Source organism: Hyperolius riggenbachi, chromosome 12 (assembly GCF_040937935.1).
Source record: "Hyperolius riggenbachi isolate aHypRig1 chromosome 12, aHypRig1.pri, whole genome shotgun sequence".
Taxonomy (NCBI): domain Eukaryota; kingdom Metazoa; phylum Chordata; class Amphibia; order Anura; family Hyperoliidae; genus Hyperolius; species Hyperolius riggenbachi.
Window position 1 is genome coordinate 136,458,031 of NC_090657.1, and position 15,207 is coordinate 136,473,237.

The following is a 15,207-nucleotide window of genomic DNA, read 5'->3' on the forward strand; positions in this document are numbered from 1 at the left end:
AGAAATAAACACATGACATATATCTTTGTGTGTAATTAATCTATATGACATATGAGATTTACTTTCTGAATTGAATCACTGAAATCAATTACTTTTTGATGATATGCAAATGAGATGCACTAGTATTGTACTTGCTCTACCAGACTTTACACAGTTTCCTAGTAGGATTAAGTGTTAAAAAGAAAGCTAAAGTGTTTTATTTTCATCTGTGCAAATGGAGAATTGGCAAATAGCTTGAATTCAGTCTGGTTTCTGAAAAGCAAATAGAAGGCAAAGGAGCTTTATCTGCCTAATAAAAGGCTGCTGATGATGTTTTGGCACTTAAGTTTAAAGGGAAATTGCGTTTGTTTGTTTTGTAGCTCAACAAAGCAGATTTGCCAGGCAGCTATAGGCACTTCTAGCCCATCCAGACATATCTCCAGACACTTTTCATTTACCTCAGGATGTAGGAAACACACCCGTGAATAGAGATGGCTCGAACCTCCGTTTTTCGGTTTGCAAACCTCCCGTGAAAGTTCGAACCGCAATAGACTTCAATGGGGAGGTGAACTTTGAAAAGTAGAAAAATTTATGCTGGCCACAAAAGTGATGGAAAAGATGTTTCAAGGGGTCTAACACCTGGAGGGGGACATGGCGGAGTGGGATACATGCCAAAAGTCCCCGGGAAAAATCCAGATTGGATGCAAAGCAGCGTTTTAAGGGCAGAAATCACATTGAATGCTAAATTGCAGGCCTAAAGTGCTTTAAAACTTCTTGCATGTGTATACATCAATCAGGGTGTGTAATTAGAGTACTGCTTCACACTGACACACCAAACTCACTGTGTAACGCACCGCAAACAGCGGTTTGTGTAGTGACGGCCGTGCTGGACTGGTGCACAGTTTTCAAGCCCATATGGTCGCCGGGCTGTGGTAGCTCAACGATAAAACAGTGACTGTCCAGCTGATCAAATTTGGTCTGTCCACAATGAAGCAACGACCTTATTATTTTTGGTGTGCCACCCCCCGAGACACTCATATAGCCGGCGATCATTGCTTCATTGTGATACGCAAGCCCCTTCACCGCGGCAAGGTAATGATCATAAAGGGGAATGGGCACATGTACATGCCTTTTGCTTTGTTGTTGCAGCTGCAGTGCAGCCAGAAAAATTAGGCAGGCATGTACATGCAGCAGAAAAATTAGTATAGCAGCCTTAAAAATTCAGGAATCCGCCTGGAGTCCTGGACCCTGTTGGTGGTGGCGGAGAAGGTTAGCGGCCTGTGGGCAGAGATGCTGTGTGTGGGGACTGACTTAGTCTTCGGTAGAGATGGGCCGAACGGTTCGCCCGAGAATGGTTCCAGGCGAACTTCGGGTGGTTCGCGTTCACCTGCGAAGACGAACTTTCCCGGAAACTCGATTCGCCCCATAATGCTCTATGGAGCAGAACTTTGACCCTCTACATCACAGTCAGCAGGCATATTGTTACCAATCAGACTGCACTCACGCCTGCAGCCCCACCCCCCCTTATAAAAGGCAAGGTCCTTGTGCCGTTTTACTCACTCGTCTGCCTACACTAATTATTTAAGGGACAGCTGCTACACACACTCTGCAAGGGAGAGTTTAATTAGGCTCTTGTATATTACTCACTCCCTCCACCCTCCTACCCTTCCTACCGGAGGGAGGAGGGTCTCATCTGCCAGGGAATTCTAGTATTTCAAAAGCCAGCTTACATACCATGGCTGGGAATTGAACCAAGGTCTCACTGTGTGGTGGGCAAGTACCTTAACCGCTGTACCACCAACACTACTAACTGAAGCTAGCCTAGCATGTACCATTTCTGCTAAATCCAAGAGAAACCTTAGGTTGCTTAAAGGGAACCTTAACTGAGAGTGATATGGATGTTTCCTGTTAAACAATACCAGTTGCCTGGCAGTCCAGCTGATCTCTGTGGCTGCAATAGTGGCTGAATCACACCCTGAAACAAGCATGCAGCTAATCCAGTCGGACATCAGTCAGAGCACCTGATCTGCATGCTTGTTCAGGGGCTGTGGCTAAAAGTATTAGAGACACATGATCAGTAGGCGATTCAGGCAAATGGTATTATTTTAAAAGGAAAAATCCATATCCTTCTCAGTTTAGGTTCCCTTTAAGGATTTGTAGCATAAAAGCCAACTCACATTGGTTGGGAATTGAACCCAGGTCTCACTGTGTGGTGGGCAAGTACCTTAACCGCTGTACCACCAACACTACTAACTGAAGCTAGCCTAGCATGTACCATTTCTGCTCAATCCAAGAGAAAAATTACACAAGACAAATAACATTTATATCATGCTTTTCTCCTGGCGGACTCAAAGCACTAGAGCTGCAGCCAGTAGGGCACACTCTATAGGCAGTAGCAGTGTTAGGAAGACTTGCCTAAGGTCTCCTACTGAATAGGTGCTGGCTTACTGAACAGACAGAGCCGAGATTCGAACCCTGGTCCCCTGTGTCAGAGGCAGAGCCCTTAACCATTACACCATCCAGCCACTGCTTAAGGATTTGTAGCCAGGCATGGCCTTGCCTTTTGTGTTCAACAGTTGTCGAAAGAGAACCCCAGATAGCCAGGTAGATTAATCTCGCTCTCGCGCTCTCTCTCTCTCTTGTATTTTTGAGCATAAATGGATTGAGCATAAATGGTACATGCTAGGCTGGCTTCTGCATGTAGTGTTGGTGGTACAGTGCCTGGCTATCTGGGGTTCTCTTTGGACAACTGTTGAACACAAAAGGCAAGGCCATGCCTGGCTACAAATCCTTAAGCAGTGGCTGGATGGTGTAATGGTTAAGGGCTCTGCCTCTGACACAGGGGACCAGGGTTCGAATCTCGGCTCTGTCTGTTCAGTAAGCCAGCACCTATTCAGTAGGAGACCTTAGGCAAGTCTTCCTAACACTGCTACTGCCTATAGAGTGTGCCCTAGTGGCTGCAGCTCTGGTACTTTGAGTCGGCCAGGAGAAAAGTGTGATATAAATGTTATTTGTCTTGTCTCTTTTTTCTCTTGGATTGAGCAGAAATGGTACATGCTAGGCTAGCTTCAGTTAGTAGTGTTGGTGGTACAGCGGTTAAGGTACTTGCCCACCACACAGTGAGACCTGGGTTCAATTCCCAGCCATGGTATGTAAGCTGGCTTTTGAAATACTATAATTCTCTGGCAGATGAGTCCCTCCGGGAGGAGGGGGAAGGAGGGGAGGGAGGAGAGAGAGCAGAGTAGGCCAGTAATTGAAAATTGACCTTAAAATAGGGGTTTATGTGAAATCTAGATTTTTGCCTGGGACTTTTGATGTGTATTTTACTCAATCATGTTTGCCTTCAAGTATTAGATCCCTTGAAACATGTTTTCTATCATTTTTCCAGCCGGTAGAATTTTTTCTATTTTTTAAAGTTCGCCTCCCCATTGAAGTCTATGGCGGTTCGCGAACTTTTTCGCGAACCGAACCTTCCGCGGAAGTTCGCGAACCTAAAATCGGAGGTTCGGCCCATCACTAGTCTTCGGGCAGGCAGTAGCCCTCCGGGATCCATGCCTCACTCATTTTGATAAAGGTGAGGTGCTGAACACTTTTGTGACTTAGGCGACTTCTCTTCTCAGTGACAATGCCTCCAGCTGCGCTTAAGGTCCTTTCTGACAGGACTCTTGAGGCAGGGCAAGACAGAAGTTGGGTGGCAAATTGGGACAGCTCTGGCCACAGGTCAAGCCTGCGCACCTAGTAGTCCAAGGGTTCATCGCTGCTCACAGTGTCTACATCCACACTTAAGGCCAAGTAGTCAGCTACCTGCCGGTCCAGGCTTTGGTGGAGGGTGGATCCGGAAGCGCTAAGGCGCATGTCCAACATCACCATGATATCGTTGGAGCATCCTGTCCTTGCGTGCGTGGACATGGGAGAAGGATTACTGGCAGTGGCACCTTTATTGCGTTGTGCTGTGACATCACCCTTAAACACATTGTAAAGCATAGTTGCCAGCTTGTTCTGCATGTGTTGCATCCTTTCTGCCTTCTGGTGAGTTGGTAACATGTACGGAACTTTGTGCCTATACCGAGGGTCTAGTAATGTGGCCACCCAGTACAGCTCATTCCCCTTGAGTTTTTTATACGGGCGTCCCTCAACAGGCTGGACAGCATAAAAGACGACATCTGCACAAAGTTGGATGCAGACGTACTATCCATCTCCTCTTGCTCTTCCTCAGTGATGTCAGGTAAGTCCTCCTCCTCCCCCCAGCCACGAACAATACCACGGGAACGTCGAGCAGCACAAGACCCCTGCGACGCCTGCTGTGGTTGTTCTTCTGCCACCGCCTCCTCCTCCAAAAAAAACCCACCTTCCTCATCATCCGAGTCTGACTCCTCTTCCCCACATGACTCTTCCTCCTCCTCCCCCTCTGTGCTGCCACAGGTGTTGAGGAAACATCTGATTCTGATGTAAATTGCTCCCACAACTGTTCCTGCCATAACTGTTCCTCTTCACGCTCCTCCACAGCTTGATCCACCACCCTACGCACGGCACGCTCCAGGAAGTAAGCGTATGGAATCAAGTCGCTGATGGTGCCTTCACTGCGACTCACCAGGTTGGTCACCTCATCAAACAGCCGCATGCCTTCATGCATTTCGCATCAGTGTCCATTTCGGGGGCCAGATCATCCCCATCTCCCCAGATTGTGTCCTTCTACTGTAATTGTACAGGTACTGGGTGACGGCTTTCTCCTGTTCTAGCAGGCGAGAGAACATGACCAGGGTCGAATTCTAGCGAGTCGGGCTATCACATATCAAGCGTCTCACCGGCAAGTTGTTTCTCCGATGAATGTCCGATAAGCGTGCCATGGCCATGTAAGACCGCCTGAAATGCCCACACAACTTCCTGGCCTGCTTTAGGATGTCATCTAAGCCTGGGAACTTTGACACAAATCTTTAAATGACTATATTCAGCACATGAGCCATGCAGGGCACATGTGTCAGCTTTCCCAAATTCAATGCGGAAATGAGATTGCTGCCATTGTCACACACCACGTTGTCGATCTCCAGCTGGTGCGGGGTCAGCCACTGATCCCCCTGTTTGTTAAGAGCAGCCAGGAGAGCTGGTCCAGTGTGACTCTCCACTTTGAGGCAAGACATGTCTAATATGGCGTGACACCGTCGTACCTGGCATGCAGCATAAGCCCTGGGGAGATGGGGCTGTGTAGCTGGAGAGGAGATTGCAGCACCAGTAGAGTGCCACTCAGCTGAGGAGGACGATAGCGAAGAGGATATAGCAGGAGGAGAGGAGGTGGCAGGAGGACTCCCTGCAAGCCGGGGAGATGTCACAAGTTGGTCCGCTGCACAGCCGCGTACTCCCTGCTTGCCATCGGTCACCAGGCAATGGGCTGTGTAAGTAATGTACCTGCCCTGCCCGTGCTTGGCAGACCAGGCATCCGTGGTCAGGTGGACCCTTGACCCAATGCTGTGTGCCAGAGATGACACTACTTGCCTCTCAACTTCACGGTACAGTTTGGGTATCGCCTTTTTAGAAAAATAATTGCGGCCTGGTATCTTCCACTGCGGTGTCCCAATGGCCACAAATTTACAGAAGGCCTCAGAGTCCACCAGCTTGAATGGTAACAGCTGGCGAGCTAACAGTTCCGCCACACCAGCTGTCAGATGCCGGGCAAGAGGGTGACTGGCAGAAATTGGCTTCTTCCGCTCAAAGATCTCCTTCACGGACACCTGGCTGCTGTGGGCAGGGGAGCAGGAACCGCTCAAGGGCAGAGGCCGAGTGGAGGAGGGTGGCTGTGAAGGTGCAAGGGAGAAAGCATCTAAACATTATGCACCTGAACGAGGAAGAGGAGGAGGAGGGTTGGTTTTCTTTTCTGTGCTGCTTTTGCTCTGGTGCTCTTCCCATTGCAGTTTGTGCCTTTTTCTCCATGTGCCTTCGTAAGGCACTTGTCCCTACGTGAGTGTTGGCCTTTCCACGGCTCAATTTTTGGAGGCAGAGAGAACAGATGGCATTGATCCGATCTGAGGCACACACATTAAAAAATTTCCAAACCGCTGAGCCCCCCTGGGGTGATGGCACTATGGTGGCATCAACAGCTGACGTTGAAGGGCATGTTGGCTAGCTGTACATAGGTGGCGATACATGGCGCCGGACACTGCCACCAGTGTTCTCTGATGACGAGCTCCCCCTGCTTCTTTCAGGAACTCTTATCCTCCTACTCCTCTCTGACTCCCCCTCTGAACTATCCCATTGGTCATCTTGTCTATTAGGAACCCATGTGGTATCCGTATCATCATAATCATCATAATCATCCTGCCCAGCTTCACTTGCCTCAGACACCTCCTAAACTGCACCAACAGCAGGTACTTCATCATCCTCCTCCTCACACATTACGTCCATAGTGTCGCCGCCTAACTCAGACATATGAGGTGGTGTAACTTGCTTAGCGCCTTAATCTTGTTGTAACAATAATGGCTGTGAATCAGTTGATTCCTGACCAATTAACTCCTGTGAAGTGTCAAATGCAATGGATGTGATGCTTGTAGTAGCGCTGGTGGCTGCGGAAGATGAGGTGTTCTGTGTCAAATAGTCAACCACGTTTTGACAATCTTGGGAGTTGATGGGTCGTGCCTTCTTCTGAGCACTGTACTTTGGTTGAGGGCCGCACAAAATCACATCAACACGACCTCGCACAGACCTGCTGGGTGGCCTTCCTCTGGGTCTGCCTCTACCTCTGCCTGTTTTGTCTGTTGTGTCCATATTGGGGGGGATGAAGTGAAAGGTATGCACTGACGTACTTGACTTATACAATGTGCAGTCACACAGGTGCAGTTAACAGGATTGCACGGAGTGATATATCACACTGCGTGCACTCACGTAGGTAGGTGGGTGCACTGAACACAACAGGTAGGTATATACAGTGATGAGGTGGGTGCACTGAACACAACAGGTAGGTATATGCAGTGATGGATATTACAATATGCACCTGTCACACACAGACAGGTACCGGACAGGCACTGTGACACTGTGTACGCTCAACTCGTGTGGGTAGGTGGGTGCACTGTGAACAACAGGTAGGTGTAATGATCTGCTCTGCTGTCTGCACAGGCAGACAGCTGTTTGACCATTTTGTAAGTCTGAGTGCTGCAGGTTCCTGGAAAAGGGACCTGTCTCCACTCTGCAAGCTGCAGAGTTGCTGTTCTGGGGAGGAATTTGGATCCACTTGTTATGCAAATTGCTTAGCTGCTTCCTTTGATGGCTTGCAGTATAAATACCATTTGCTCCCAGAATTCCTGGCTGGTCATGATGGTTTGTTCCTGCTAACTCTCCTGGAGTATCAGCCTTGCTATTGTTTGCTTAAGATTATTTTAGAGTAATTCCTTGGGACTGCACTAGGAATCCCTTCTAGCGTAGTCAGATTGTACTATCTGTTTGCCTTGTACTGTCTATCTGTTGCGATTGTCTTGTTGCCAGCGGCGGTCGACAGGAAATCGTTCTGTCTGTACTCTGCCTTAGGGGTGCTAGCCAGAGCAGCGGTTGCTACTGGTAGCCTCATCTGTTTGTCTGTCTGGATCGCATCCGCTCTAGTGGTTGGAGCGATGGTTCCTTCTGTGCTCTGTCTGGGAGTGTAGGCCAGAGCTGCGGTTGCTGCTGGCTACTCCTTCTCTCTGTCTTGTCTGGTACGAACGCTTGCTGTAGGCTCGGTGAGGTAACCATTTAGCAAGCGTTTGCGTTCTCTATTTCGTGTTTGTGTTACATTGGTTAGTTAGGGTGGCACACTTATCAATGGGCGCCTAACGCGCGGTGATCGTGTCTTTAATGCGTTCGCTGTTGCAAATGAGTGCGGTGTTCGCATTTAGCTAGCTTTTGTTATTTTCCTTGATATTCTGATCGTTGTTATTTGCAATGTCTTTCTTGCTACACTTGTGCTCTGTCTAATTCGGTCTTGTGTCACTATTGGAAATCGCTACTCTTGCGATTGCGTTCCCACTTCATTTCCGTTGTTGTGTGTTCACCGTCGCTGGGTGGCGACTAGTTTGGTGTACACACATACATTCTGTCTCTGTGCTCTCTCTCTTTAAGGGCTATCTTGTCCTGCATTGCTTCAACTCGTACAATTCCCATCTGGCATCTGTGGCAGTGCAGAGGCTGTGTTCGTCTGCACTCCACAGCTTCATCTGCCGGTGGGATAGTATGGTTATAGTAGGTATATGCAGTGATGGATATTACAATGTGCACCTGTCACACACAGACAGGTAGCGGACAGGCACAGTGACACTGCGTGCGCTCACGTAGGTGGGTGGGTGCACTGTGAACAACAGGTAGGTAGGTATATGCAGTAATGGGTATTACAATGTGCACCTGTCACACACAGACAGGTAGCGGACAGGCACAGTGACACTGCGTGCGCTCAACTCACGAAGGTAGGTAGGTGGGTGGGTGCACTGTGAACAGGTAGGTAGGTATATGCAGTAATGGGTATTACAATGTGCACATGTCACACACACAGGTAGTCACTGAATGTGCTGGGCCTGGCAGTTGCGCACACACACAGTATGAATTATCAAGGCTGTCTATGCAACACAAGTGTCAGTGGGACACACAGAAAAAAAAATAGATCACAAGAACAAAATTACCTCTCAAAAGAGCTGTTATGGGGTGCTATTTTAGCAATAAGAATCAGCAAGGAGCAAGCTAACAAGCCTACAAGAGCCTAACTAATCTTTCCCTATGAGAGTCTGCAGCAGCAGCAGCAGCTGTCCATTCTCTATTTACTGCAGGCACACGAGTGAGTAAAATGGCCGGCGATGCCTGCCTTTTATTAGGGGGGGAAGTGGCTCCAGGAGGGAGTGTAGCCTGATTGGCTACAATGTGCCTGCTGACTGTGATGTAGAGGGGCAAAATTGACCCTAATGGTGCATTATGGGGGCGAACCGAACTTCCGCGAAAGTTCGCTGTTCTCCGTGATCACGAACCCATGGAAGTTCGCCGGGAACCGTTCGCCGGCGAACCTTTTGGGCCATCTCTACCCATGAAACGCCTCATCTAGTGTGTCAGATGTACAAATAACCCTTTTTTTCCTCACAGATTAACAACAAACCATCATCTCAAGTAAGTTTATACGTATCTTGTAAACTTTTTAAAAAATGTTATTCATTTATTTTTAGGGCTCATTCACACTACATAACATCGCTGCCAACGCACAGTGATCGCACGGAATGCACGTTGTGGTGCGCTAAAGCGTAGACGCCGGCAGCAGTACCCATCGGGGAAACGTATGCGTCGTGCTTTAAAATGTTCCCAGATGTGTTACGACGTAACGCATGGGAATGCGGACCTGTAGTGTGAATGGTAACATGGAAGTTTATGGACTTTCATGTTGCCATATGAACCGTACACAGTTTTGTGAGCACTCACTTTTTATAGTACCTTTGTTTCATATTGCTTTGCATACTACACTATACGGGGCTCTTGGTTTCTCTCTTTTAATTTCCCTTGTTTCTACAGGAATCTTGGCCCTTCCAGACTGCCACGACTGATTTATAGATGTATTTATTGTGTTTTCTTTGTATGTGTGAGAAAAACATTGATGTGTTCAGTAGTTATTTTCCCTGCTGTAGGAAAGCTCTCTCTGCACTTAAACTGCTGCCCAGGAGTTTACACAGAACTCAAATGGTTGGGAGCACTAACCATGTTGAGAAATGCGGGGGACTGTGTATTTTACACACAATATTTTGTTTGGGAGAAAGGCAGGTAGGATAACAAGTTTATACCTGCCTCACAGAAGAATGTGTAGGTATAAAGTGGTGTGTGGTATTGTGACATTACTAGGGGGGTGCAGTAGGTGTGTCACCAGCAGAGGGGGTGTCACCAGCAAAGGGGGTGACACAAGCTCCAGGCTAAGGTAGAGTGGAGTAAGTCTACGGAAATATAGACCAGGCTAGAGCCTGATGTACTTCTCCCACTTGTTCTTCTCTCTTCTGGCTGCTCTGTGCTCCATGGTGATCAAGTTAACATCCCCATATTCACCCCTTAGAAAAGTGTCCCATCCAGCTGCCCCACATGGCCAGAGGTCTCTCCCAACCACCATACACACACACACAGCAAAGTGCGGCCAGTCTAACAATCACTATCTCCTCTATTCACTGAACAAGTTTTTCCAGTGTAGTACTGCTCTCTCATCCCCATTCATTCAACCATTGTGAGCTTGGCCAGAGCCCCACATCTCCCTATAGCAAAGTGTGGCTAGCAGGGATGTTTTTAGGCAAAGGCATTTCATGCCATTTTAAGGAGTGCCATGCCTCTGGATTAAGCCCTGCTTCCAAACATATCCTCACCTGCTTGAATTAAGCCCCACCTCCTGTGGGTGTTCGATCCCCTGCTTCTGCAACATCAAAAGGTCTGGAAAGTGTAACTTGCAAGCATCCTCCACTGTGTCCCTCTGTGCTACTCCCACCTCCCCCCTGTGCATCCCCCTGTGCCGCCTCCTGTCCCCTTTCTTGCCTCTTCTTCTCTCCTTTGTGCCTTCTGTTTTCCTGTGCTTCCTTCTCTCCCTTTGTGCCTTCTTCTGCCCCCCTTTGTGCCTTCTTCTGCCCCCCTTTGTGCCTTCTTCTGCCCCCCTTTGTGCCTCCTTCTTCCCCCTTTTGTGCCTCCTGATGCCCCTCCTTTGTGCCTCCCTCTGTCTCTCTTTGTGACTTCCTTGTGGCCCCTATTTTGTGCATCCTGCTCTCCTTTCGTGCTTCCTTCTGCTTCTTGTGTCACTATCTGTCCCCATCCCCCTCGTACGCTCCCCCAGCCCAGTGTGAAAAATGCATAGCATAGCACAATAGAAGCTACGCTCTTACCTTCCCAACAGAGTTGACACTGTGTCTGTGTGACCATCCTGTCTGTCTCCTGCTCTTTCTAGTGTTGGCACCTCACTCTCCTCATGTTGCGTGTAATCATGGTACATGCGGTAGGAGATGTTGGGCAATAAGGCCGATCAGCAAACAGGCAGAAGCACAGCACTGGACCCTGGCAGAGAGGTGAGAGCACAGCTTCTGCTGCATTATACTCTGCATTTACATATTGGGTTAGGGGAGTGTAGAAAGGGGGTGTGCAGTGAAATGCGACAGGATTGGTGGGTTGTTTGTATCTTGGTCACTCCCATTATTATGCATCCACCTTCCACAGCACATGGTGTGCGTGCGTGCGTGTGTGTGTGTGTGTGTGTGTGTGTGTGTGTGTGTGTGTGTGTGTGTGTGTGTGTGTGTGTGTGTGTGTGTGTGTTTTGGGGGGTTGGCGGGGTTGATACAGGACTTCTTGCCTGTGGTGACATAAAAGCTGGAAGCAGCCCTATTGGCCAGTATAACAAAGCCTTTCCCTAACTCCTCTTTACCCCTATAGCAAATGAGTCTAGTATAACCCCTTCCCAACCACATTCTCAACAAATGTCAGTAACAAATAATGTTAATACAAAAAATTATTATTGGTTTTGTTTAGCCTGGTGAGGTTGGGGGTTCATGGGATAAGAGAGGGGTGGCACTATAAGTTTCCGCACTGTGTGACACCAACTCTAGTGACACCTCTTATCTAGATGACACTGAAGCATATAAAAAATAAGAGAATTCTCTCAGCATTATGTGCAATATTACATACATTGCATACTGGAACACTGGGGACTATGGCATATGTTTTTTCGGTTTTAATTGATTTTTAATCATATTGGATGTAATTCCTTTAGAGGGTAGTAGTGGTTAATTGCAATCTTGACATTTGATAAGTATGACTATACAGTCATTTATATAAACTATTTATACTATAAGTATAAAGCAGGTAATTAGGCAAAAGGATAAGTTGGTATGTACTTGTATGCTTACCTAGCTTCCAGTATTGCCTAAGCGCCAGGCAAAAGTTAGGATCGAAATGCGGCATTGTGCAAACAATAGTAAACCACAGTTTAGACGCTCTCCATTCGGCAGTGTCCATTCATTTGAATGGTTAGTGCTCAAAGTACCAAGTCCTTCGAACCGTCGTTTACCAATGTTTGTGCAAACGCCACATTTTGATCCCGATTTGTGCTCGTTTAACATCACGGTACGCCTGTGTGAACTGGCTCTAAGTGTGGCATCCAGACTGATCAGGTTTGCTGTCACATATTCACTGAAGTCAAGAAACCTCCTCAAGCAGCCTGTAACTGTAAGATTTTAAAGTCAGAACCACAGCAGGCCATCTGTGAGTAAGCCTGCTGTGTTCAGTTTCACTTTAATATATAACACATATTATTGAAAATGGTGTTATTACTTATGAATTGCTCTTTGCAATAGACATTGTGCCACATTTTATAATATTTCTGCACATCATATGTAGATCTCATGCTGTTTTTATGCCAAAAGTCAACAAAGCAACAGAACAGCCAGACATTATAAATGCTACAATAAATGAGGATCATTTTTTTTATGAATAATACATATTTGTTCATTCCGTGGCACAGTCACTAGAGGGTTATGTCAGTGAACACAAAAACTGCCCCATTATCTGTCATGAAAGTGCAGAAAATGTCCAAATGAAGAGAGTTTTAGGTACATATTGTCCTCTCCATCTTATCAGCTGGAATCTTTTCCTTCAGTTTCTAGTGTGGGGAGTTTCCCTTCTGAAACTCCCTTACTTTCAGTTCTGCTTGAGGAATATAGTCACAGCCTGTGCCAGGAAATATGTATTATCAGGGAATTACCACTGTAAAAAGAAAAAAAGCAGTCATCAGGAATAAATTTTAGTCTCGATCCACACTAGGGTAAAAAATGCAACGTTTTTCAGATTGGGCATCAGCAGACATGCAAATGGTTCCTATGTTAAGTATAGGAACCATTTACATTTGATTGCTTTAATAGATCTGTTCATTCCGATCAGCTTGAAGTTCCAACTTGCGCCATTGTCCCTGATGCAGATACTAATCGCTGACAAAGCGGATCTTACTAGACTGGTTGCTGCATCCGTTTTGCAAATTTAACTCGCCCGCCTCCAACGCATTTGGTTCCACCGCCACTCAGTACACTGCAGAGAAAAGGCACTGGTATATCTATATCATATCCTTAGTAGAAGCATCAGGTTCCCATTGTATTGCAAAAGACCAATGGGAATCCTTCCTATCCAAGCAGGATTCTCATTAGTTCACTGCTGAGTGGTAGACAAATGGGAATGCTCCCTGTTGCTAGGGAGGATTCCTATTTGTCTTTTGCATCCAATGCAGGCCAATGCTTCTGCTGGGGTTATGAATCAGTGTAGTGAGCGGCAACCAGCAGTGGAGAATGGCAAGTAAAGTGGGTGGGTGGCAATGTGAGCAGGCCAAATACACAACAGCAAGTTATGTGAATGGCAGGGACATGCCACTGTACACATCGTATCCTGGGTGGATTTGCTGTGAGCTCACCATTGTGCATCCAGTCTAGCATGGCCCAAGCTTTAACCCCCTTGGCGGTATGAAAAATACCGCCAGGGGGCAGCGCAGCAGTTTTTTTTTAAATTTTTTTTTTTTAAAATCATGTAGCGAGCCCAGGGCTCGCTACATGATAGCCGCTGCTCAGCGGCATCCCCCCGCCCGCTTCGATCGCCTTCGGCGATCTCCGATCAGGAAATCCTGTTCAAAGAACGAGATTTCCGGCGGCTTACCCCGTGTCACACACGGGGTTACCGCTAAGGAGGTTAAAGAAAACCTGTACTGAGAGAAACCTCCCCTGGGTGGTACTCACCTGGGGTGGGGGAAGTCTCTGGATCCTATTGAGGCTTCCCCCGTCCTCCTCAGTCCCTCGGCAGAGGAGATAAAACTCCCAGGATGTAAATATTTACCTTCCCAGCTCCAGCGCAGACGCAGTATCGGCTCTCCGCCTCGGAGATAGGCGGAAATAGCGGATCGCTCTCGGGCTGCTCTACAGCGCAGGCGTAAGTCTCCTGCGCTTGCGCAGTAGAGCAGACCTAACGGAGATCGGCTATTGTCGCCTATCTCCGTGTGGAAAGCCGCAACAGCACCCCTGCTGGAGCCAGGAAAGGTAAATAAATCAGCGCTTATCAGCCTTGTCAAGGGAGGATTCCGGGACACTTCGGGGGAGCCAGCGCTGGACTGCCTGCAGCTACAGGGGAGGGGGAAGCCTTATTGGGACCCTGAGGCTTCCCCCTTCCGAGGTGAGTAGCCTCCAGGGGAACTTTTTTTTTTGTTACAGGGTTTCTTTAACCACTTCACTACTGAGGGTTTTTTCCCCTCGTGTACCAGAGCAATTTTCACCTTTCAGTCATCCTTCCACTCATTCGCCTATAACTTAATTACTACTTATCACAACAAAGACAATGGGAAGCAGACTCTGCATCAAATTCACCAAAAATAGCTTTATTCAAAAATAGAAAACACTGTATAATCACTATCATGTCAATTTAAAACCATAAAAATCACTGTCGGAGATGAATGATGCACAGCCGGCTGGGCTCACACTAGCCAACACACTTCAATCACGTCAGTCACATTTGGGATCCCACAACGGTATTACTGTACATGCTAACAGCTAACTGCCACTATAGAAACTATGCTTCAAGTGAAGAGAGTACTCTAAGAGGTTTTGTACACAAATTGTGGTGCACTACCACTACATGGAGGCATAAAGCATGTTCAATGGAGCAGCAAAAACAGTTCCACAATTCATCTAGCAGAATATGCCCAGATCACTATACTGCAGTCATTAGGATACCGCCTCACTGAGGCTCTCACCACTCAGTAGTTAGATCCATGGCTGTCGATCATCCGGGTGCTGTGGAGATATACTGCTGTGTCCCAAGATCACTCGCCATACAGCTGCTTGCTTCCACAATAAACAGTGACAGTGGAGTCCCTCTGGGGTATGTATAGACCAGCTTGAACGTGTGCACACGTGTTCCAGTAATGAGTTAACATTATTCACGCCACCTTTCTTGTACAACGCCTTCCATCCAGTCAGCCGGCGCAAGGCTCCGTTGTAGACTTATCCAGGGCTTGTGGACAGAGAGTGAGTAAGCCTTCACCACGTGTATCACCACCATCTTGTGGATATATTGCTAACTGCAGTTAGATTTTTTATTATCAATGTTCTGAGGTCAGCCTTCATTTGGACCATACTGCTACCTTTCTTCATGGTGCAAACAGACCATATTTCTTCAATTCGATTCTAAATTAACAGCATACCTTGCATCATAAAGTTTATCTCATTCTATGTGATACAAAATTTGTAA

The 15,207-nt window shown here is 47.4% G+C and overlaps 1 protein-coding gene across 1 annotated transcript in view; it reads right to left on the reverse strand.

Annotated features, from left to right (window-relative positions):
• The window catches only part of CD40 (CD40 molecule), a 225,751-nt gene extending 210,832 nt beyond the window's left edge, over positions 1 to 14,919 (reverse strand). The window contains exon 1 of the mRNA XM_068264000.1: positions 14,711 to 14,919. The gene's annotated coding sequence lies outside the window, so the exon portion shown is untranslated. The remainder of the gene's footprint in view (positions 1 to 14,710) is intronic.
• Between the last annotated feature and the right edge of the window lie 288 nt (positions 14,920 to 15,207).